The 21,953-nt window shown below is 45.4% G+C and overlaps 2 long non-coding RNA genes across 2 annotated transcripts; one reads left to right on the forward strand and one right to left on the reverse strand.

Annotated features, from left to right (window-relative positions):
- Nucleotides 1-1,953: 1,953 nt before the first annotated feature.
- Nucleotides 1,954-20,867, forward strand: LOC136176548 (uncharacterized). Its single transcript, XR_010664597.1, has 5 exons — nt 1,954-3,837; nt 9,205-9,343; nt 11,580-11,726; nt 12,006-12,211; nt 19,846-20,867. It is a non-coding gene; the product is annotated as an uncharacterized lncRNA (long non-coding RNA).
- LOC136176549 (uncharacterized) lies at nt 9,338-18,335 on the reverse strand. The gene is made up of 3 exons (XR_010664598.1): nt 17,801-18,335; nt 10,461-10,480; nt 9,338-9,513 (listed from the first exon to the last, which is right to left on the reverse strand). It is a non-coding gene; the product is annotated as an uncharacterized lncRNA (long non-coding RNA).
- Nucleotides 20,868-21,953: the final 1,086 nt, after the last annotated feature.

Below are 21,953 nucleotides of genomic sequence, written 5' to 3' on the forward strand. Positions count from 1 at the left end.
AGCGTGAACAGTGTTAACCCATGGAGGGGAGGTGCTGAATCCAAAAGATGTGAGCTGTTCGGTGACCAGGGGTGTTCTGTGCCTCAGGTCATGTGTCTTGGGAAGACCGTACCTCCGGCCTTGCCACTTTGGCCTCTATTGCAAGCTCAACCTAATTGCTGATTTGGCCTCTAAGCCGTTGTTCAGAGAAAGGGGGAACTCAGAATGCCATTCTGCACACAGAATTTAGAGAAACTTTCTGATTTATACATCAGTGTCATGTGAACTTAGTTTGTGTAGTTCAGCCTCCATGTCTGTCCGTTTAGCCAATGAGTTTTGAATATTTTAATGAAATAGTTTATCTCCCTTCAGGACAAAGAATCAAAGACAGATTTTTGCAGTTCTTACTCTTTGGGGCTTCTCCATAGCCAGGCTCCCAGCCTTCTAGTAAACAGTCTCTGCCTCACTGTGATTGCTCTCAGCACTCAATGTTCTAGGTTGAGAATGTTCTAGGTGATTATGCTAAGTAGTAGGACAGACCCTGACATACTGGTGAATGAAAAAGAAGCGCCTGAGCAGGGAGAAGAAAAAAACCATTATATCACAGCAATTTGCAGTAGCTCTAGGGGTCAAGATGAAGGGTTTTTACCAGGTGAAGTGTCAGGTCCTAAAAGGGTATCGTACCCTGCTGTCTTCTTCACTTTATCCTTTAACACACACCATAGTGGTTACCTATACAATGTAGAAAGTTACCCTAAAATACAGCAGCTTAGAACAATGAACATGTGGCTTCTTCAGATCAAACCTAGGAGTGGCTCAGTGCCCCTCATGAGGTTTCCCTCAAGCCAGAAACTGCAGTCAAATGAAAGCTTAACTGGGGCTGGGGGCAGGGAAAGGGGCGTCCACCTCCAAGAAAGCCGTCTCACGTGGCGGGTGGCAGGAGCCTTCAGTTCCACACACGTGAGCCTCTCACACAGCTGTTGAGTTGTCCTCAGGATGGGGCAGCTGGCCTTCTCAGCTTCCTCCAGATGCAAGCAAGCAAAGACCTAGTCTCCAACATTACACACCACCGCTTGCGCTTCATTTTATCTGTTAGAAGCAGGTCACTGAGTCCATCTCACACTCAAGGGGGATGACTAGGCTCCGCCTTTTGAAGGAGCCAAGAATTGATGTTCTTGGAACATCCAAGAATTGATATTCTTATTCTAACACTGCCAGCATACACAAACACACATCATTTCCACCTGGGTTCCTCCTAGTGCGCTGTCAGCATCTCTTAGGGGCCCCCACACTCTGCGGAAGCTTTAGGAAGGACTGCTATATATTAATGGGCACACCTATGACATCATTCAAGATTTCTTTTTTGTTTTTGGCCACACGTCCTGCGGGAATCCCAGTTTCCCGACCAGGGATTGAACTCAGGCCCACTGCAGTGAAAGCATGGAGTCGCAACCACTGGACCAGCTGGGAATTCCCTATTCAAGATCTTCATCTCCTTACCTTGTGTAAACCCTGTCTTCTTAGACATTGAGATTACTTGTCCTAAGTTTAGCATGAATTTTATTAGGCCCCTGTTTAACCTGTCTGGGCTTCCCTGGTGGATCAGACAGTAAAGAAACTGCCCACAATGCAGAAGACCCAATTGATTCCTGGTTGGGGAACATCCCCTGGAGAAGGGCATGGCCACCCACTCCAATATTCTTGCCTGGAGAATTCCATGGACAGAGGGGCCTGGCAGGCACACCCCACGGGGTCACAAAGAGTCAGACATGACTGAGTGACTGATACTAACTTAACTTGTCTAGGCTTAGTAGAAAATATTAATAAAAATCTTGAAGTACTCCAGTACTCTTGCCTGGAAAATCCCATGGACGGAGGAGCCTGGTGGGCTGCTGTCCATGGGGTCGCTAAGAGTCGGACACAACTGAGCGACTTCACTTTCACTTTTCACTTTCATGCATTGGAGAAGGCAATGGCAACCTACTCCAGTGTTCTTGCCTGGAGAATCCCAGGGACGGGGAGCCTGGTGGGCTGGCGTCTATGGGGTCACACAGTCAGACACGACTGAAGTGACTTAGCAGCAAAGTCACTCAGCTAGTCAGTGGCATTTCAGCTCCAGAGTTCATAACCTTTACCCAACTCAGTGCTGCCATTAGGAAGGCTAGTTAAACATTATAAGATAGAGATTCTATAACTTGGTGAGCTTCCTGAATGCTGGTGGGAAAACAGCTGTGGATTTATCTTGCTTGGTTTGATCTCTCTTAAAAATTTTTAAACAGCATGAGACAAAATAATAGGAACATTCGAAAAGAATTATTTGGTCTTCCCACTGAATTCAATAAGAATTACTCAAAGAGGGATTAAGGTTAAGACTACAAGTCATTCTGTCTAGAACTTTAAATTGCTTCTGCTTATTATTACTAATTAAGTGTGGTGGTAAATTGTGGTGGTATTTTTGTTGTTTTTACTTCTAAAAGTAATATAATTTCATTTTAGACATTAAGAGGGTAGAGAGGAAATACTTCTAATTCCATGGCTTACCCTCAAGCACCACCTCTTTTATCATTTTGCTGTCTCATTCTTAGTGTTCAACTCCTAATGATGGTAAATGAAGATAATTTAATCTTAAAGGTTTACAGTCCCACTGTAGACATGCTGTTTTATCACAAGAGGGCACCAGAAAACAGGATCATTTTTCCCCCCCCTTTTGGCTAGCAGATGGGTTCTAGAGAATTTTTTTATCCTTAGTAATCCAACCAATATTAAGGCTACTTTAGACTTAAGTGTTTTATTAAACGTAAACTAGGAACAGTTCCTCGCCTGCTTCCTTCAGAGGAAGATAGGTATATTTTATATTTTGGAGTATTTACCAGGGGTAGAACCAGTGCCACCGCACACATCCAGATGGGGGTTCAGGCACGCCACCCTCCCTCAGAGAAGCGTTGCTGGTCCCACTAGGGACCTATTAATAGCAGAGGAAGGTTGGCCAGATCTTTATTAGCATCCTTTCTGAAAGAGTGTCTGCGGTAACTTCATGTGAGTTTGAGGGCTAAGTCTCTGAATTTAGATGTTCTGTTTCTTAAACCGACTCTGCTTTCCTACGGTTCACACATTTGAACCAGTCTCTGTTCTCTGTGAAAAACGGTGAGGAAGGCTCACATACTTTTTACAGCTAGTAAGTAGGCCAGTTTCTGATGGGCTAGTCACGTTTCTCCCTGAGTTGTATGCTTTTCAAAGTCAATCACTTGTTCCCAAACTTGTTTATGCAAGTTGTACTCAGTAATTCCATAATTTAATGCAGTATTATCAAAATCAATCAAATATGAGTGTGAAGAGACTCGTAATGTCTCTGAGATTACATTGAATGCTTGAGAAAGACCTGGTATCAGGAAAAAGAGGTGCTGTGGAATGAAGTGTGGACAGAACAAATGTGGAAGTTTGGGTGGGAGGAAAGGGTTGGCAAAATCTAGAATTCTGCCCTTGGTCTGCTCCACAAGTGTCTTGAGTCCTCACTGCGCTGAAACTAAAATTGACAAGGCTACTTGCTATGCTAATGGATATCTTACGTGCCCCCCAATCAGACCCCATTCAGAGAAGAGGTCTTAGCCCGATATCAAAGGAATGATGGATGAATGAACTTGTATATGTTCTAAGTTAAAAATAAAGTTATAAGGATATTTATTATAATTTTGTGATTCCCCATTTTAACTTGCTTTTCTCTTCAACTTACTTTTCTCTTTAACTGGCCATCGACAAATCCTGATGAGACGGGAGGAGAGGTTCCACAGTTTGATGTAACCAGTGGCCGCACACAGGTACAGAAGATGAATTACCTAGACCTCAGTGCTTACTAGTGACGTAAGTACTTTTTTAAAATCAGTAGCCTCATTTTTATAAAGATTACCCAAAAGTCCTTATTTCTGGGTTAGACATGCTTAATTTTAAATACAGTAGATTTTATAACTTAACTACCTGTAATGTGCCTAAGTCCATTATCTGAGGAGATGGTTTCAGATCTTTCAACTTATCCTGTAACTGTGCCTAAAGTATGTTTCTGTTTTACTTAAGGCTGGCATAATTGTAGATGTATATTTAAGCAATATATTGCTTAAATGCTTACAGCCCAGAAGGAAAGACTGTGACTTTTTATTTACTCCTGTAGTCAGTGAAACTCTGCCATCATGTTCAGTATATTTTTTAATTGGGAAAAGAATGACCCACACCTGATCCCACACACCAGCTTTTACGTTTTAACTATCATAATGTAATAAGAAAAATTAGAAAGCCCTTTACTTAATTATAGACAAATTATTAAAGTTAGTTTGTGCCAGATGACAGAAAATCAAATGCGTTTGAGTTTTGAATATTGAAATAAGGGGGAAAAGTCATACTGTAGTCTGACTGTTTTGCTTAAATTACCTTCCTCTTTCTGCAGTGCAAAGGCCCCTTCCCTATATTTCAAGCTTAATATAAAAGAGGAGCCGTATTAGATCAGGGGCAAGCATCTGTCTCCTCTTCCTCCTTCTCAGCAGATTCTCAAATTTTGTTCAGCTGTCCACCTAATCCACAAGTAAGCCTCAGACAGTCCATGCCAACAAGTTTCTGGCCTTTCCCTGGCCCACAAGTGCACATGTAGCTTGGATTTGCTCAATTCAGACTCAGGGAAGAACTTATAGTCGGGAAGGAGATTTTCCTTCTACCACAGGATGTGTTTAGGGGAGTAGGCTGCATATTTGCTCTTGACAGCCCCCTTACCACAACGAGGGGAGGCAGCAGAATGGAAAGATAGGAAAAACATAGGCGCTTCAAGACATGGCTGAGCCTAACCTTAGGGCCTACCTAACCTTGAACTTGTTAGGAGAGAGAATACATTTTCTCACTGTCTTAGCTGGGGTTTCTATTACCTGCAGGAATTTTGTATCCTAACCGATACAAAATACAAAATTTTTCAAGAAAGCTTGTCTCAACTTTTTTTTTTTTTTTTTTTTTTTTTTGGTGGGGAAGGTAAGTATACCATTTATTTGCAGGACACAAATCCAAGAGAATGGACAACTCACACTCAAAAGACCTGAACTCCCTGATGCTTTGGAGCAAAGGTTTTTTTTTAAGGCAGCATTAGGAGTAAAGATCACAGGTTTGTGATCAACTCATAGACATTCTTCTGATTGCTTGGTGGTGAGATAACAGGATGATGTTTTGGGAATCTTAATCATCCATCTTCTGGTTCGAACCAGTCTGGGGTCTGCATGCTTGTGGTCAGTATGTAGTCAACGTCCTCCACCGAGTGGCGTGCATGCATGCATGGGCTCAGTCGAGTCTGACTCTTTGTGACCCCACGGATGGTAGCCCACCAGGCTCCACTGTCCTGGAATTCTCCAAGCAAGAATACTGGAGGGGGTTGCTATTTCCTACTCCGGGGGATCTTCCCGACCAGTGATGGAACCCGTGTCTCTTGCGTCTCCTGCACTGGCAGGCGGGTTCTTTTACTGCTGCACCACCTGGGAGGCTCTTAGTTTATGTCTGAAGCAAGGTCCTGGGTCAACACCTGCTGTGCACCACAGACGGCAGGCAGGATGTGGCAGGCTCCCTGCCTCAGTTTTTTGGTGGCCTGCTTTGTGGGACCAGCACGAGTCTGGTCCATCTATTGAGCAACCCAGGTTGAAGAGGGGCAAGAGTGGGTAAAGAGGCCAGAAAGAAACTTTGTTAGCAAGAGATGTTTGTATGTAGGCTTGGTATGTAACAATAAAGGTATGGACAAGAGGAAAAACTAAGGAGAGACTTATGAGATAAAAATGGAAAGATTCAGGGATGAACTAAAATAAATCTTGCTGGGGTGAGGCAGGTGGGGCAGAGACAAGATGCCAAGCGTGACCCAGGGGTTTCCACTTTGGATAAGTAGGTGCACTGTGGTCCATTCTGAGCTCCACAGAGCATAGAAAAAGGACAAGGTTGATGTGAAAGAGCAAGAATTTAGCGTTGGACTCCTGAGTTTGAGCTGCTTTTGAGATCCCCAGTGAAGATTTTTCCAGAGCAGTTTGAGGCATAATTTATCCTACAAAAAGAAAACCCCATACTCATTAGCAGTGCTTCCTCTTTACCTATGGCCACCACTAACCTATTTTCAGTCTCTATGGATTTGCCTGGTCTAGACATTTTACATAAATGAAATCATATAATATGTGATCTTCAGTGACTGGCTTCTTTCATTTAGCATAATGTTTTCAAGGGAAATGTAAGTTATATCGTGTATTGATACTTCATTCTTTTTTATGGCTGAATAACATTCCAGCATATAGATAATACCTCATTTTGTTTATCCATTTATCTGTTGATGGACATTTGGGTTGCTGCTACTTTTTTTTTTTGCTATTATAAATAATGCTGGTATGAGTATGCACATGTTTTTTGTGTGACAAGTTTTAATTTCTCTTATTCATACCTGGGAGTGGAAGTGGAATTGTTGGGTCATGTGGTAATTGTGTTTAGCTTTATTTTTTTTTTAGAGATCTTATAGGTTCTTTTTAAAAATTTTGCCTGAGATCAGCATGTACACACTGCTCTATATATTTATTTATTACATGTACACACTGCTTTATTTGTTTATTTTTGGCTGTGCTGGGTCCTTGCTGCTGCACTGGAGTTTTCTCCAGTTGCAGAGCTTGGGCTCTAGACACATGGGCTTCAGTGGCTGCAGCACAGGGGTTCATTATCTGTGGCTTGAGGGCTTAGTTGCTCTGCAGCTTGTAGAATCTTCCCAGACCAGGGATCGAGCCTGTGTCCCCTGCGTTGGCAGGAGGATTCTTACCCACTGTGCCACCAGAGAAGTCCTGTGCTTTTTGAGGAACTGCCAAAATGTTTTCCACAGTGGTTGCCCAATTTACATTCCTACCACCAACAAACAAGGACTCCAGTTTTTCTACATCCTCACTAACACTTGGTAATATTTGTCTGTTTTATTTTAACCATTCTAGTGGGTGTGAAGTAGTGGTGTCTTATGGTTTTGGTTTGTATTTCTTTGATGACTGATGATGTTTGGGGCACAAATCATGGTTTGTATGCAAAAAGTATTTTAGTAATTGAAAAAAGTATTTTCAATGTTGCGAAGTGTTTTTGTGTGTGTGTGTGTGTGTTTTTTTGGCTGTGCCCCATGTCATGTGGGATCTTAGTTTCCCGACCAGGGTTCAAACCCGCAGCCCCTGCATTGGAAATGCGGTCTTAACCATTGGACCTCCTAGGAAGTCCCATTAGAAAGTATTTTGATAAAATATATATCCAGTAGTTTAACAGATAATAATAATTTCATTGAACAGTACCATTTGAGCCATCTGGTAATAAACTAAATTTACAGGGAAACAAGTCTTTTATCCTTTACAAAGAAGCTTATAATTGGGAGGTATAATGAAAACAACACATATGTAAGCCCATTTATTAAGGCTCAAATCAAAACACTAATTACCTAACTATTTAATCTGTGGTCCATGGATTATATGCAAAAATGTGGGTTTTTTTCTGAAGAGAGGGTCTGTGACTTCCTTGAGTTTCTTAAACAATTCTAACCGTTAACACCCCCCAAAGCTAAAAATGACTGCTCTAAAGTTTTTATCAGGGAAAAATGACTAATGTATTTTTAATGTCTGCTTCCGTTTATGTTTCTTTCTCACTGTTAGTTCCTGATTAAGTTATGCATTTTGCTTTGGTTACCATTTTTTTCTAGTCCAGACTTTTTGGGTCACAAAGTAAAGACATCGCTTCAAACTAGTTTAAGCAAAAAGGCTTTTATGGAAGGCTCTCGAGGTGGCTGATGGAATCCAAGGGCATCCAGCCTGCCTTGGGACCCACAGAGGACTGGCCCAGAAAGCTGGCAGCCAGCGCCCTTCGCTTGCGTTCTCTAATTGTCTGCTCGACTGGTCGCTGAGCGAAGCAGCCACCTCTGCGGATGCGGGCCCCTGACCGCGTGCCTGCCCTCGCTCCCCAGTTTCCAGTCCTCCATTCACTGCCCTGCGGTGATGACTAGCATCTCACAGCCCTAATGCAAAACTCTCAGGATTAGACTCTCAGTCCCACTGCTAGTCCCATCCGACTCTTGCCAGGAAGGCCGGATCCTGTGGACCAAGTGTGACTGCCCCTGGGTCTGAGCAGGGACAACTCTCAGGAAAGGGGAGCAGAGGCCAAGGGACATCTGGTCTGTGTCTAATACTCCAGTCGACTGAAAATCAATTTGCTGGTCTGTCTACCTGACTTTCAGGATCTTTTCATTTATCCGAGTCTCTAGAATCTGAAATGAAACACCCTTATTTCCTGTGGAGAAGATAATTAAGAGAGAAAACACTGATCTTACTTTTAGATCCAAATCTCCATTATGTTATGTTTATTGGAAACCAAGCCTTGAGTGATTTATGCCAGGTGATCCTGGCCACCATCACCATCACTGCCACACCCACCCTCACACTCAAGAGCTGAAAAGACGTTGTTTAGTCGCTATTGTTGCTGTTCATCCGCTCAGTGTCTGACTCTTTTCAACCTCATGGACCACAGCACATCAGACTTCCCTGTCCTTCACCATCTCCCAGAGCTTGCTCATGTCCAGCTCTTTGCAACCCCATGGACTGTAGCCCATCAGGCTCCTCTGTCCATAGGATTTCCCAGAATGCCAGAGTGAGTTGCCATTTCTTTCTCCAGGGGATCTTACTGACCCAGCGATCAAGCTCGCGTCTCCTGCATTGCAAACGGATTCTTTATCACTGCCTCCTTGAATATTTAGCTTAAAAGTCGTCATGGTTGGCCTGTTTATTTTTGTCAATCTCAAAGAGGTGGATCCCAACCTGTAGAACCACATATATATTTTATTTCACAAATCCTCTCCCATTTCCAAGAGTGCTATGAGTTCTGTGTGTATGTGTATTTTTTTAAATGGATTTAAATGAATACTGCTTTGAAAATTAACTTTGGAAAAAAAAAAAGAAAATTAACTTTGACTATTTTCCAGTGTCCGGTAGGTTAATAAAGGATGTGGAAGCCACCGTGGGGAATCGATTCAATCCGATACACCCAGGAGACCCATGCCCCTTTTTCACAATAGTGGGCGGCTGCTGACACTCCCTTCAGCTTCTGATTCCAGCCAGAGTCTTGCTGTCATGGCCTTCACAGGAGGGTCATACTCAGATTAATGAAGAAGTCTGGAAACCATAAGTTTGTTACCTGAAAACTGGGTTTTTCTCTTGACAGGTGTCAGGCCAAAAGACAAAACCAAGCCAAAGATCAGAAGGAGAGATTTATTATTCCTTGCAGCAAGTAAGAGCACTAGGGATCTTTCCCAAAGCAGTGTCTCTCTGAAGAGCAAAACTGGGGAAGTCTTCAGCTAAAGGTACATACATGCTCATGAAGGTCTTTGAGCAGAGGAAAATTCAGCATAGAATAGAAAATTCAGTATCGAATTGGGGCAAAGATCGACAGAGGCCAAGCTTTAGTTGATTGAAGTCAGGAGGGTTGAGTCAGCACTTTTTCTGTCTTCCACGTGGAAAGGAGCCTTAGTTCCTGCGGAACTCAAAGGTATATCAGCATTATTGTGTACATCCCTTGAGAAAGAGCTAGGACTCTGCTTTCTCATTTCACTATTGTTTGACTGCCTTTTCTCGGTTCCTGTATTCCTTTGTTCCCTTAGCATCATTAATTACTGGGCCACGTTAAGGCAAACATTGTGGCTAGTCTTAGAGCCCAAAATGACTTCTCTTATGTCGAGAAAGCCATTCCTGGTTCTCTTTCTCCAGAGACCCCCTAAACTCTCTGTTTTAAGCTCAAGGGTCCTCTACCTGGGCTGTACATCAACCCCTCCATGCTAGAACTCACAGTCTCTGATGATTAAAAGCTTTCCACGTGACGCACTACCCCCAGGTTTGAAGATACTACATTTGATGGAATTTTCGTGGCATAAGTTGCAAAACAGGGTAGGTTCCCCCCTCCCCATATTTCAGTTTCATTATAAATATGTCCCATTCAGTACAATAGTTGGGAAAAAAGACACTGCCTCAACATGAGGAAATCACTGGTACTATTTAATTATACTTTCTACTGATTTTTTTCCTATCCATATTTTTAAATAACTCAGGCCCCAGTGTGAATACACAAAGACTATTTGGTTTTATTTTATACTACTAGACACTACAAAGAAGCATTTTTCCAGGCAAGGCAGGTAGTATGATTATCAGAAAATGAATGGAAATCCTCCCATCACTTTAAGGTCCATCCCTCCCCCCCCCCCCCCCATCTATTCCTAGCCTCACCAGGTCAAAATAAGAACTCATCAAAGTGTACAGTGTTAAAACACAAATGCCAACAGCAAGTCAGAACGTACTGGTTTTACCTCAGCCCCTCACCCCATAAGGGCCCTTTTGATAACAGAGCTCCATTTAGGGATACTGAGCTGCCTTCCGCTTCAGAGTCTCAGGGCCACTTGCTTTGATGTGCAGTTCGCTTTAAGGTACCTTGAAGTTCCTGAGAGGATCTGTAAGTCAACAGCACGGATTTTTGAGCCATGACCTGACCTGATGTCCCTTCCAAGCCTCTCCCAAAGGCACAGCATGCGTGGGGCAGACAACAGGACCCCAGTCCCAGAGGGAGCATCTGTCCCTGCTTAACCACCACCTGAGTCACGGGAGGAGCTGCCAGCCAGAGACGGCTTCTCCTGCCCTCGAGTGAAGGTGGTGGTTGATCTCTTGGAGTCCTCGTTAAGAGTCCTTTTCCCTGGGCAACTGCCCTCTGGAAATCTAAATTCTCAACAACAACACAAAAAACACCTAAATTTCTCTTTTGAATAGTTTCTATTTCAGTTAAGTTACTGTGCAAAGTATTTTGCATAATTATGGAGGTGACTCAGAAATTGAAACAGTTTAGAGAAGTGATCAGATATATAACTGTACTTACAGGCACACACATATAGATTGTCCATAAAGTACAAGTGTAAAGATTTATGTATATGTGAAAACACATTATTTATATTATAAAGGAGGAGAGCCAGACTTCTTTCTAGACCACAATCCACCCTACCTGTCGCTTATGATCCATAAGCAGGTGTGGAAATGCCAGAGCCTCTCTGAAGGCCCACCAGACCATACAGATCTTCAGCTGCAGTGGGGTTACTTCCTGATACACACCCATCATAAGCTGAAAATGCATTTAATACACCTAACCTACAGAACATCATATCTTAGCCTAGCCTACATTAAACATGCTCAGAATACTTTAGCTTGTGTGCTTAGTCGGGCTTCCCTGGTGACGCAGTTGGTCAAGAATCTGCCTGCAATGAGGGAGACTTGGGCTCAATCCCTGGATTGGGAAGATCCCCTGGGGGAGGCAACCCACTCCAGTATTCTTGCCTGGAGAACTCCCATGGACAGATGAGCCTGGTGGGCTACAGTCCATGGGGCTTCAAATCAGACATTAAACACGATCAGAACACTTATGTTTGCTTACAGTTGGGCAAAATCCTATAACACAAAACTTCTCATGTCATTCACTAACACTGTACTGAAAAAGGAAAACAGGGTGGTTGTGTGGGTCTAGACTGGTTGTCAGTTACTAATTGTTCACCCATGTGATCACAGGGCTGACCAGTAGCAGAGACTCACTGCCCTCACCCAGCATCACCGGGGAGTGTGCCGCTAGTCCAGGAAAAGATCAAAATTCAGAATTCGAAGTACAGTTTCTACTTGCTGAATACCACTTTCACACCATCCTAAAGTCGAAAGATTGTAAGTAGAACTAAGCTGAGGACCCTACTGTACACTTAGTAACAGAGGAAAGGCCCTGCAGGGCCCAGATCAAGGCTTTCCAACTTTGCATAAAAGAGCACTGTCTACAAAGTAGAAATGAGCAGAATAATTGAACAAGAATGGCTGGTGTCTTTCAGGAAAGCCATAAATTCTTTATAGAATTTGAGACAAACTAAAACCCTAACAATCGATCACTCTAAAAAAGTCATTCCAAAAAAAAAAAAAAAAGTCATTCCAAAAATGTATTTCATTCATCAGGATGTTGCCTTTTTCCAAAAGAAACGAAGTGGGTTAAGATAAAGATGTGTACACGTTAAGATGAACAGAGCAGACATGAACAGGACAAGCGGGAAATTGAGGACAAGCAGACAACAATGCAAGAACTAGCTAACCTCTGTGACTGACGATCAGCCTGGGCTTCGAGAGCTGGTATATAAGGCAGCTAACAGGAAACCTGAAATGTGGTCAGGGCTCATAAATGGCCAGTGTTATCATAATTCATAACCAGTATTACATTTCTGTTCTCAAATTCCCATTTTGTTTATTTTTTAATTTAGATTTTCCTTTTTTTCCTTTTGGCTGTGTTGTGCAGCTTGCAGGATCTCAGTTCCCCGACCAGGGATTGAACCTGCACCATTGGCAGTGAAAGTGCAGATCCTAACCTCTGGATCACCAGGGAATCCCCTCAAATACCCATTTTGTTTCACCACATGAAATTGAAGCTACATTCATTTTTAAGGCTTTAATATAATTCTGGAACAAAATGTCATTGGGTTGGAATCTTCTGGTACAGCCCCACACCAAGCTCCCTCTTCTGAATCAGGATCATCTGAACCTTGCATTTCAGCAAAAAGGAATGATTAAACCAGCAATGTGCTTTTCCCATACATTTAGCTCTTCCATCTCTGACTAGACAGTTTGGAGGCAATAAGGTCCCCAGTATTTTGGTTTGAAAAACATCTCTGTGTGATTCTTGTAGCCATGACAAATAAGAAAAAAGGACTTCCCTGATGATCCAGTGGCTAAGACTCCGAGCTCCCAAGGCAGAGGGCTCATGTTCAGTGCAGTCAAGGACCTAGATCCCACATGCCGCAGCTAGAGATCCCCAAGCTGCAACAAAGATCCTGTGTGCCGCAGTTGAGACCAAAGCAGCCAAATAAATGTGTGCACTCAGTCATGTCCAACTCTTTGTGGCCCCATGGACTGTAGTCTGCCAGGCTCCTCTGTCCATGGGACTTTCCAGGCAAGAATACTGGAGCAGGTTGCCTTTCCTATTCCAGGGAATCTTCCTGACCCAGAGATCAAACCTCATCTTTTATGTCTCCTGCATTGGGTGGCGGGTTGTTCACCATTAGCACCACCTGGGAAGCCCTTAAAAAAGGGGGGAAAGAAAGAGTAATTTCAATTTTTTCCATCACATATAATGGAAGGTGTCAATTGGGAGACTCTCAAAGAGTGTTTCCAGTGCAGGTCAGAGAGAGAGAATTGAATCAGACGGGATTTTTCTGTTATGCTTCACCTGGATCTGAGACGCTGGCCTCAAGGACCAGCTTGTATAGCCGATGGCCCCAGCGCAGTCACTGCAGCTCCCAGAAATGTCTCTGTTGGGGTCTGGGGAGAGCGCCACACTTTGTACGGCCATCTGTCACTGGCACCAGGGGCAGACTGGCAGATTCCACCTGGGCATGAAGGCCAAGTCTCCCTTCATATGCCCTCCTTTGGCTCTTCCATTCGCCTTCTGCCAGACCCTTAGGTGAGTCCATCCTGAGATTCACCTGAGATGATACCAGAAGAGGGGTTACAAAAGCCTGCCCTCTCCCCAGGCGTCTAGCAGTGCATGACGCATATGTGCTCAGTAAGTAAATGAGAACTGAACCTCGTCCAAACAAAAATGACCCCAGTGATTCAAGTTCAGTCCATAAGGGGAAAAAAAAATACATCAAAAGAGGAGAAAAAGTTGTCAAAATAATATTGTCAAAATGAGATCCCCTAGATTTTTCCATGTGTGAGTCTTCCTCCTTCAGTCACACTGGTTGGATATCCCTTCATCTCTGTATTCATTCAAGCCTCCTTACCTGATCAGAAACCATCATTGGCTATTATCATTTAGTAATTCTATCTTAATGAGACTAACGAGATTGGAGGTGAGAGGAAGAACAGCAGATGGAATATATTCTGAATTGATAAGATGAAGGGAATGTGGACGTGAACAGTTTGCATCATTGATCAATTAGAAAATACCCATTTCCTGAAAAGAAAATGTGTGGGTTCAATGCTTCTTTGTTGTTGTTCTAGTCACTAAGTTGTGTCTGACTCCTTTGTGACCCAGTGGACTGCCAGGCCCCTCTGTCCACAGGATTTCCCAGGCAAGAATACTGGAATAGGTTGCCATTTTCTTCCCCAGGGAATCTTCCCCATCCAGAGATCAAACCCATGTCTCCTGTGTTGGCAGGCGGATTCTTTACCACTGAGCCACCAGAGAAGCCCCAATGATTCTTTACTTTTTCTAAAAAAAAAACCCTGTATTTGCTTCCAATCCACCAAAGCGAATGCAATTTTCCTGGATTTATGTCAGGCTGAAAACTACCCTATCTCACTTCATTCATAGTTAAGAACCTATAAAAGCTACCTCCTGTCCACTGGAATTTTTATTTAACCAAAGAGATGAGCATTAATACTAACATATACATTGTTTACATTGTGATTATGCAAAGCAGAAAATGTAAGAGAGTAATTTGATTTGTGGAGTCTTTTCGTCATTGTTAAATTCTCTTACCCTGCCCCCCACCACAACCTCACATTAAAATCTTCAGAAGTGAATTTCAGACTTCATACAAATGTATTTTAAATTTGTTTGCACATATAGAACGTGATTTCAGGGTCTTCCCTGGTGGTCCAGTGGTTAAGACTTCTTCCAATGCAGCAGGTGCGGGTTTGATCCCTGGTTGGGGAGGTAAGATCCCACATGCCTCGGGGCCAAAAAAAAAAAAAAACATAAAACAGAAACAGTATTGTAAAATTCCATAAAGACTTTTAAAAATGGTTCACATCAAAAAAGGAAATCTTTTTAAAAAAGAAACAAAACATGATTCCACTTGTGATGTGAACCTAGGTATACAAGCCTTTTATGGCATTATCAGGATTGTTGTTTAAGTAAAACTTCCAGCTGACATATGGTAGTTGTTAGAGGTGCTTAGCCGAGAAGGCAGCAGCAGGCGGCCCGGTTCAGAACACGCCACTCAGGTCCTCCGATGGCCACGGGAGAGCCTTTTTCCCTGATTGCTGAGTGTTGAGACCTCCACCAATCAGCCCAACACCCCATCTCTCAGCCAACAAGCAGCAGATTCTTAAGAAGCTTTTTTCTTGTTTTTCCCCTGGAATGTTTCCACCTCAAGATCAAAGCCATGCTTGGAAATATCACTGCATGGTATGATTTTTTTTTTTCTTTCAGTGCAAAACAAAGAGTGGAATTGGCCCTGTGATCCAGAAGCTCTTATCCAGAGACAAGTGAAGGGAGGATATAGACCCTCACTTTACGTCTGACCCCAGAGGCTCGAGCCCCCAAAGGTCAAGATGGCAGCCTCCCTCAGAGCCCTGAAGTTAGCATGCAGGCGGGGGCACCAGAGTCCTGGTCACTTGGGCTGACCACCCCCGTCACCCTCCTCCCCGCCCCGTTCTGTTTAGTCCCACTCTGCCAGCCTCCCCTCATTGGCTTCACTGGTGAAACCTGCCCTTTAACCAGCCTGGTCCAGCCTGTGGCCGATTCCCAGCCTCTGCTCTCTGCTTGTCCTCTTCACACCCGTCTTCACGGCCACCACCTCCTCAGCTGCTCCCTAAACGCTGCTATTCCTTGGGTTTCTGTCTGGGAGTTCTACTTGAGTGATTTCACCCACCCCTGGCCTCAGCTGCCTCACCTGGTAATTGTCTGCAGCCTGGATTTCCAACCTGGGCCTCTCCTGATATCTAAGCTCCAGCTGCCTTCTAGCAGGTTCCACTCAATGGCCCTCTAGCACTGCCTTCAACATGTGCTGTCATCCGACTAGCCTCCCAGAAATGCCTCATGTGTAGGTTTCTGGAGCGAGTCCCACTTGACTCACTCCCAGTTTATACAGGGGTTGGCACCCATGCAGCACTGCAGACATTAGGAGATCTAGCAGATTCCACCTGGGCGCGAAGAACAAGTCTCTCTTCACACATCCTCCTTGAGCTCTTTTCCCTTCTGCCAAATCCGTAGGCAATTCCATCCTGCCTCACCTGACACAGTACAGTGTCAGTCGCTCAGTCGTGTCCGACTCTTTGCGACCCCGTGGACTGTAGCCCACCAGGCTCCTCCGTCCATGGAATTCTCCAGGCAAGAGTACTGGAGTGGGTTGCCATTTTCTTCTCTAGGGGATCTTCCTGACCTGGAGACTAAACCCTGGTGTCCCACATTGCAGGCAGATTCTTTACTGTCTGAGCCACCAGAGAAGTGCCCTTTGATTCACCCTACAAGACCAGTTTATAAAAGCATTAACCTCTCCTCAGGTATCCAAGTGCATGGTAGGGACCTATTCCCCCAAACCAGCAAGCTTTCTGTCATGCCTCACTCCTTCCTACACTGTCAGCAGCCAACAGAGCTCAATTCTACATCCTAAATATTTCAAGACTCTGTCCCTTTCTCTCCATCCCATCTCCTGAAGCAGGCTACATTACCTTCATCCTCTAAAAGCTTCCAGATTGCTTTTCATCACTCCCCTCTCTTCATGTCTCTCTAGTTATCTTTCTGAAAACACACAATCCACCGCTTCCGCACACATTCAATGACTTCCAGTTGCTTGTACTTTAGTAAAACCCAGCCCCTGTGTGTGGTGCGCCGGGCCTCTGCAGGCGACTATCCCAGCTGCGTTCTGGTCACTCCCCAATCCCCCCATCCCACTGGTCACGCTGTCTCGGCCTGCCAAACACCCACTCACTGTTTAAAAGCTCAGTTCAGACACGAGAAGCCCCAGTCCCTGGGCAGAGTGCCTGCAGCTCCCTGCGCTCCGTGGGCCTGCGGACCTAACCTCCCGGGACTCATGGCTGGGCTGTCCCCTCACCCACCACCAGCCCCACTCCCAGGGGCGGTGCTTTCAACGGGCCAGGTGCTCAAAAATGCCATGCTTTTGATTCCACAAGAGTAAGAAAGCTGGAAAGCCACAGATCCGTTTCCTAAGAGTCTTGTTATGTTTGTATTCTCTTCCATCCCCGCAACAGATACTGTCTACATAAGAATCTAAGCTGGTGGGTACTTACTGAAGTGATTTCTAGAAGCAAAGAAGAAGCTCTCAATGTGGAAACTGTCACAGTGGAAGCCTGTTTGGGAGCTATCAGACACCCCGCCCCCCGCCACCCGGGGTGCAGTCAGTCTTTACCTGGACAACCCCGATCCTGGCAGAGGAGGGCAAGGAAAGGAGGGAGAAGACAAACTAGAACCCCTAACAGCCTCATACATGTTTAGATGAACAATCCAGTTAAGCCAATAGAGAAGTAATGATCTTAACCAACTGCAAAAGAGCAAATGACATTACGTGGTGATCGGATATGAACTCAGGGTAGGAAGGCTGGGGGGCTCTGCTCCATCTCTGATCCGTCTCTTCCCCTCTCCTACTTCCGGCTTCCCTGCTGTTTAAGGGGAGCCTTGCAGAGGCTGACTCATCAGAAGGCTGGGGAGCTGCTGGGGAAAGGCTGGCAGGGGGCAGAGAGGACAGAGGGTGGTGAGGAGGAGACAGAAATGTCACTTGGGTTGTGGGACAGCAGGGTGGTCTGGGACCTTCTGTCCACGGCTTTGTCCCCTGCTGGAATTCGGGCTCTGGCCGCCTCTCTCCTGGGCTGTTTCCTTTGATGACTAAGCACAGTGTCCCACCTCCACCCTCATTGCTCTGGTCCCCAGGCGGCCACCAGAGCAATGTCTCCAAGGGGCTAATCTAACCTTGTCTTTCCTCTGCTTCCCGGGGGCCCAGTGTATTACAGGATTCACCCATCTACTTCAGCCAACAACTCTGGGCCCCCCAGTCCTAACCCCTGTCCCCTCTCACCTCCCATTCCAGTCGATGGGTCTCAGCTTGTCATCCGTCACCTCTGTACTGGCTCTGCCCTTCTCTTTGCTTGGAATCTCCTTTCAAGATTTAGGTCAGGTTTCTTGTCTTCAGGAAGGTATATACCTTGTTGACCTGAAGCAAATAGACTGCCAGTCATTTCTCCAACACAGATGGATCAGCAGAGAATTGTGGAGGGGAGGAAAACTTTCAACTCTAGGCCTTCCCTGGTGGCTCAGATGGTAAAGAATCACCTGCAATACGGGAGACCTGGGTTCAATCCCTAGGTTGGGAAGATCCCCTGGAGAAGGGGATGGCTACCCACTCCAGTGTCCTTGTCTGGAGAATTCCATGGACAGAGGAGCCTGGTGGGCTACAGTCCGTGGGGTCTCAAAGAATCGGACACGACTGAGCGACTATCAGACAACATGCCTCTCTGTCTTGGGGATTATTTCAAACTGGAAACAATCAAGGCCCAAAAAACTCAGGAACTTTGACCTTCCCACTAACTGCCTCAAAGAATTTGCCTAGAGATGTCTGTTCCTGGAATAGAGCTGCCTCAGAGACTTCAGCAGAAAGTACAGACCAGGGTGGGAGGGAAAACCCCTAGAGATCAGGGTCCAATCTGGGTCCCATTGTCTCCATAGGCCCAGCAGACTGACGTTTATTTACCAAACATTTGCATTTTCATCTCCCTGTGATTTGCCCTCCTCCCCTTTGAAGGCCTAAACCACAACTCCCAACATCCTCTTTTGCCATTGGCTGTTCTAGGTGAGGGCTTGGCCCCATTTTCTTGACTTGCTGAGTTTTCCTGGGTCTCTCTCATGAATACGTATTATTGAACTTTTGTTTGATTGTCTCTTGTTGATCTGTCTCATCTGCATTTTGTTCTTAGACCAGCCAGAAGAACCTGGCAGGTTAGACGAGAATTTCTTGCTCCCCCACAATTGCAATTTGGGGGTCTGAGCCATGGTGGTGGTGGTGGGAAGGGGGCGTGGGGTAGAGGAAGGGGAGGGATGAGGTAAACACAGAGTCCATGGCTTTCCATTGGTTGAGCGCTTGCCAGGAAAGGAGGCTTTCTGCTTCCCGGTGGGCTCTGCGGTCATCACAGGGCCTGAGAGCTCCCCCTTCTGTTCTCTTACCTCCGTTTAAAATAAATCAAGGGGTTTAAGTCCAGTCCAGCGGTTAAGACTCCACTTTTTGCTGCAGAGGGCACTAGTTTGCCCTGGTCAGGAAACTAAAATCCCACATGCTATGTGGCACGGCCAAAAAAACAGGTTGGAAAAAAAAAGAAATTGAGGTTTCTACTTAATTTTTACAATGCACATAGATATACATATAGACAAACACAGAGATAGATACATACGTTCATACACACACACACACACACACAGCATACCACACCATACGTCGACACGGGGCTAGATCTCTTCCCTGAACTCTCCAAGCACCTCATCCTGACCTCTGCACTGAACCAACCAGCTCTTACCTGCAAATCTGTCCTATCTCAATGATAAACCCCTCCAGGTCAGAGACCGTGCCCCTCTCAACTTTAACACCCTGTGTTCCCCCACATTCTATCTGCTTCGTAATGGTGCCATCAATAAAGCTTTGCTAACTGAACCCAACAATAATTCTAAGGCAGGCTGGAGGAACTGGGAAATGGAATGGCTTCCAGGGTGACCAAATGTAAAATTGATTCCTCTCTCCGAGTCCCCGGGCAGACTGCAACTACCTTTCATGGCAATGGACAGTATCACACCCCTCCCCTCAACCCTTCAAGTCTTATCCTTGCCCCTTAAAGCACACACAAAAATTGTACTCCTAAAACCTAGCCATTGGCTGTTGAATTCAAGGCCTTTCTCCAGTCTGAGATATTCTGCAGAATAAATTGAGTCAGTGCCATTTCTAGGCAGCCAAAAGGAAACAGAAAAGAGACTAGCTTAAAGCTTCATTCAGCACTCACTTAATTTCCCATTTATCTCCTTTATTAAGACCTTTTGAAGACAGAAACTACATCTGACTATTCTTTCAATTTCCCACAGCTCCTCGCAGGATGCTTTCAATACGAAAGGCAAAGTGTTGCCAGAGAAGACAGTAGAGGATGGACATGGGCCCTGTGGACCCATGCACATGGGTTTTCCAGAGGAGAAAAATAACACGTAACATGGAAATGTAATAAACACTTCAAAAGTACGTGTCACCACCTGTGCCCATCGCAGGAACTCAGCTGTGTTTCTGTCTGTTCCACGGCAGTTTTTACACCCGGATCACCTGCTCATCTGGGTCACATCACGGCTCTGGGTGGAGTCCCAGCTCTGTCACCCACCAGCTGTCAGCCCCGGGCTAGCCTCATGGGCTAGCCTCAGTGTCCCCACCTGTAGAGAGAAGATGACAGACCTCACGGGAGGGGGTGCTGTCCCCGGTGGGGCGTGCTCTCCAACAGTCAGCATTTATCTTTCAAACTTCAGACTTTCGATTTTGCATTTTGTATTTGTTATGCCCGATGTCCGAATCCCCGAGCGGGAAGAGAGAAGGCTTCCAAGACAATGCAACACGCAAAGAAAGGGAAGTTTATTGCTGACTCGAGTCAGGGCTCTTGCCGCAACCAACGCAGTGGTGCAGGGTCAAAGAGCCCTGAGCCCACGCTGTTATCCAAATTTATAGGGTGTGCATAAGCAGTTGGTAGCTGGCTTAAGCGGATTGGTTACCTGTTTGCAAAGTAATCTTATTGGCTCAAACCTTCGCGGGCTTTTTTCAAACTTGGGCGTTTGCGGGCTTTTTCAGCTTTCCCCTGATAGGTTTCCTTTTGTTTGCTAGGCTCTTGTTGATTGTCTGGCTCCAGGTGGCCTGATAATCATGTTACCCCGGAAAACCAGGCCTACTCCTAATCTAGGCTGCCTGTCATGGCGCAGCCTCACAGTATTGGAGCATAACCAACTAACAACGTTGTGGTAGTTTCAAGTGAGCAGCAAAGGAACTCAGCCATACACAGACACGTGCCCCTTCTTCCCCAAACCCCTCTCCCATCCAGGCTGCTCACAACATTGAGTAGAGTTCCCTGTTATCCAGTAGGTCCTTGTTGGTCATCCACTCTGAATATAGCAATGAAACAGTCACTATCTGATTGTTGTTATTGTTATGTGGGCCCTCGGTATATCTGAAATGAGAGCAGAGATTCTGAATTAGAGCAGGACACTATTCAATTACTGGTGGAAGTTTGGCGATTTGGAGAGTGTAATGGGAGAGGTCACACCTGAATATTTCTAGAGCCAAACAACAAATTAGTGAAGAAAGTTGTTAAAACCTAAGACCAGTGCCTACATAGGGCACTTCTTTGGCGAAAGAAGGTGGGGCTGCATCCAGCTGGGTCCAGCACGTGGGACAGGAGAGTGAGGCAGTGTCCAGCCACTGACAGAGGGTCAGAGCTCCCAAAGCTCCTTCAGGTCCCTGGTGGCCGTGAAGTTCCCACCCAGAGGGGGAAGCAGCCCAGGAGATTGGGGGCTCAGGCGAACCTCAGCCTGGACCTCAGATGAATTTAACCTCTCAGGAGAAGGGGTCAGCAACCACACAGAAGCCCTTTCCAGTGCTGGTGAAGCCTGGCCTTCTCTGAGGCTCCAGGACTGGCCAGAGGCTGACCCACCCCCCTCCATGGGACTGGCCGTCAAGCACAGTGGAACCAAGATGGAAACCTGGGGGTCCATTGGAGGCCCAGGGTCCCTAAACCCACAGGAATTGGGGGCTGGGGGAGGTGCTTAAACTCTGTAATTCCTTCCTGCCTGAGCACTGACTCAGGAACTTTCACTGAGGGGTGAGCATCAGAGAAGTCAGTGATCCCAGCTCTGAGCAGTTGGTGGAAGGAGTCAGGAAGATGGGATGCAAGCCACATCCAGCCGGATTCAAACATGTTGTGTTATCCTTCATTGACATTGGTCGACTTTTTCCCTCCCAGATGCATTCTTGTATCGAGGTACAGCTACCTACCTATGGGCACATATCGTTAATTTGCAGATATTTTTATTTTTAAATTTTTTTAAATTTATTTAGGTTGCACCACGTGGCTTGTAGGATCTAAGTTCCCCACCAGGGATTTTTTTTTTTTTTCAATTTTAGTTGGAGAATGGTTGATTTACAATGTTGTGTGTTTCAGGTG

The sequence above is a fragment of the Muntiacus reevesi genome, chromosome 10, assembly GCF_963930625.1.
Source record: "Muntiacus reevesi chromosome 10, mMunRee1.1, whole genome shotgun sequence".
Lineage (NCBI taxonomy): Eukaryota > Metazoa > Chordata > Mammalia > Artiodactyla > Cervidae > Muntiacus > Muntiacus reevesi.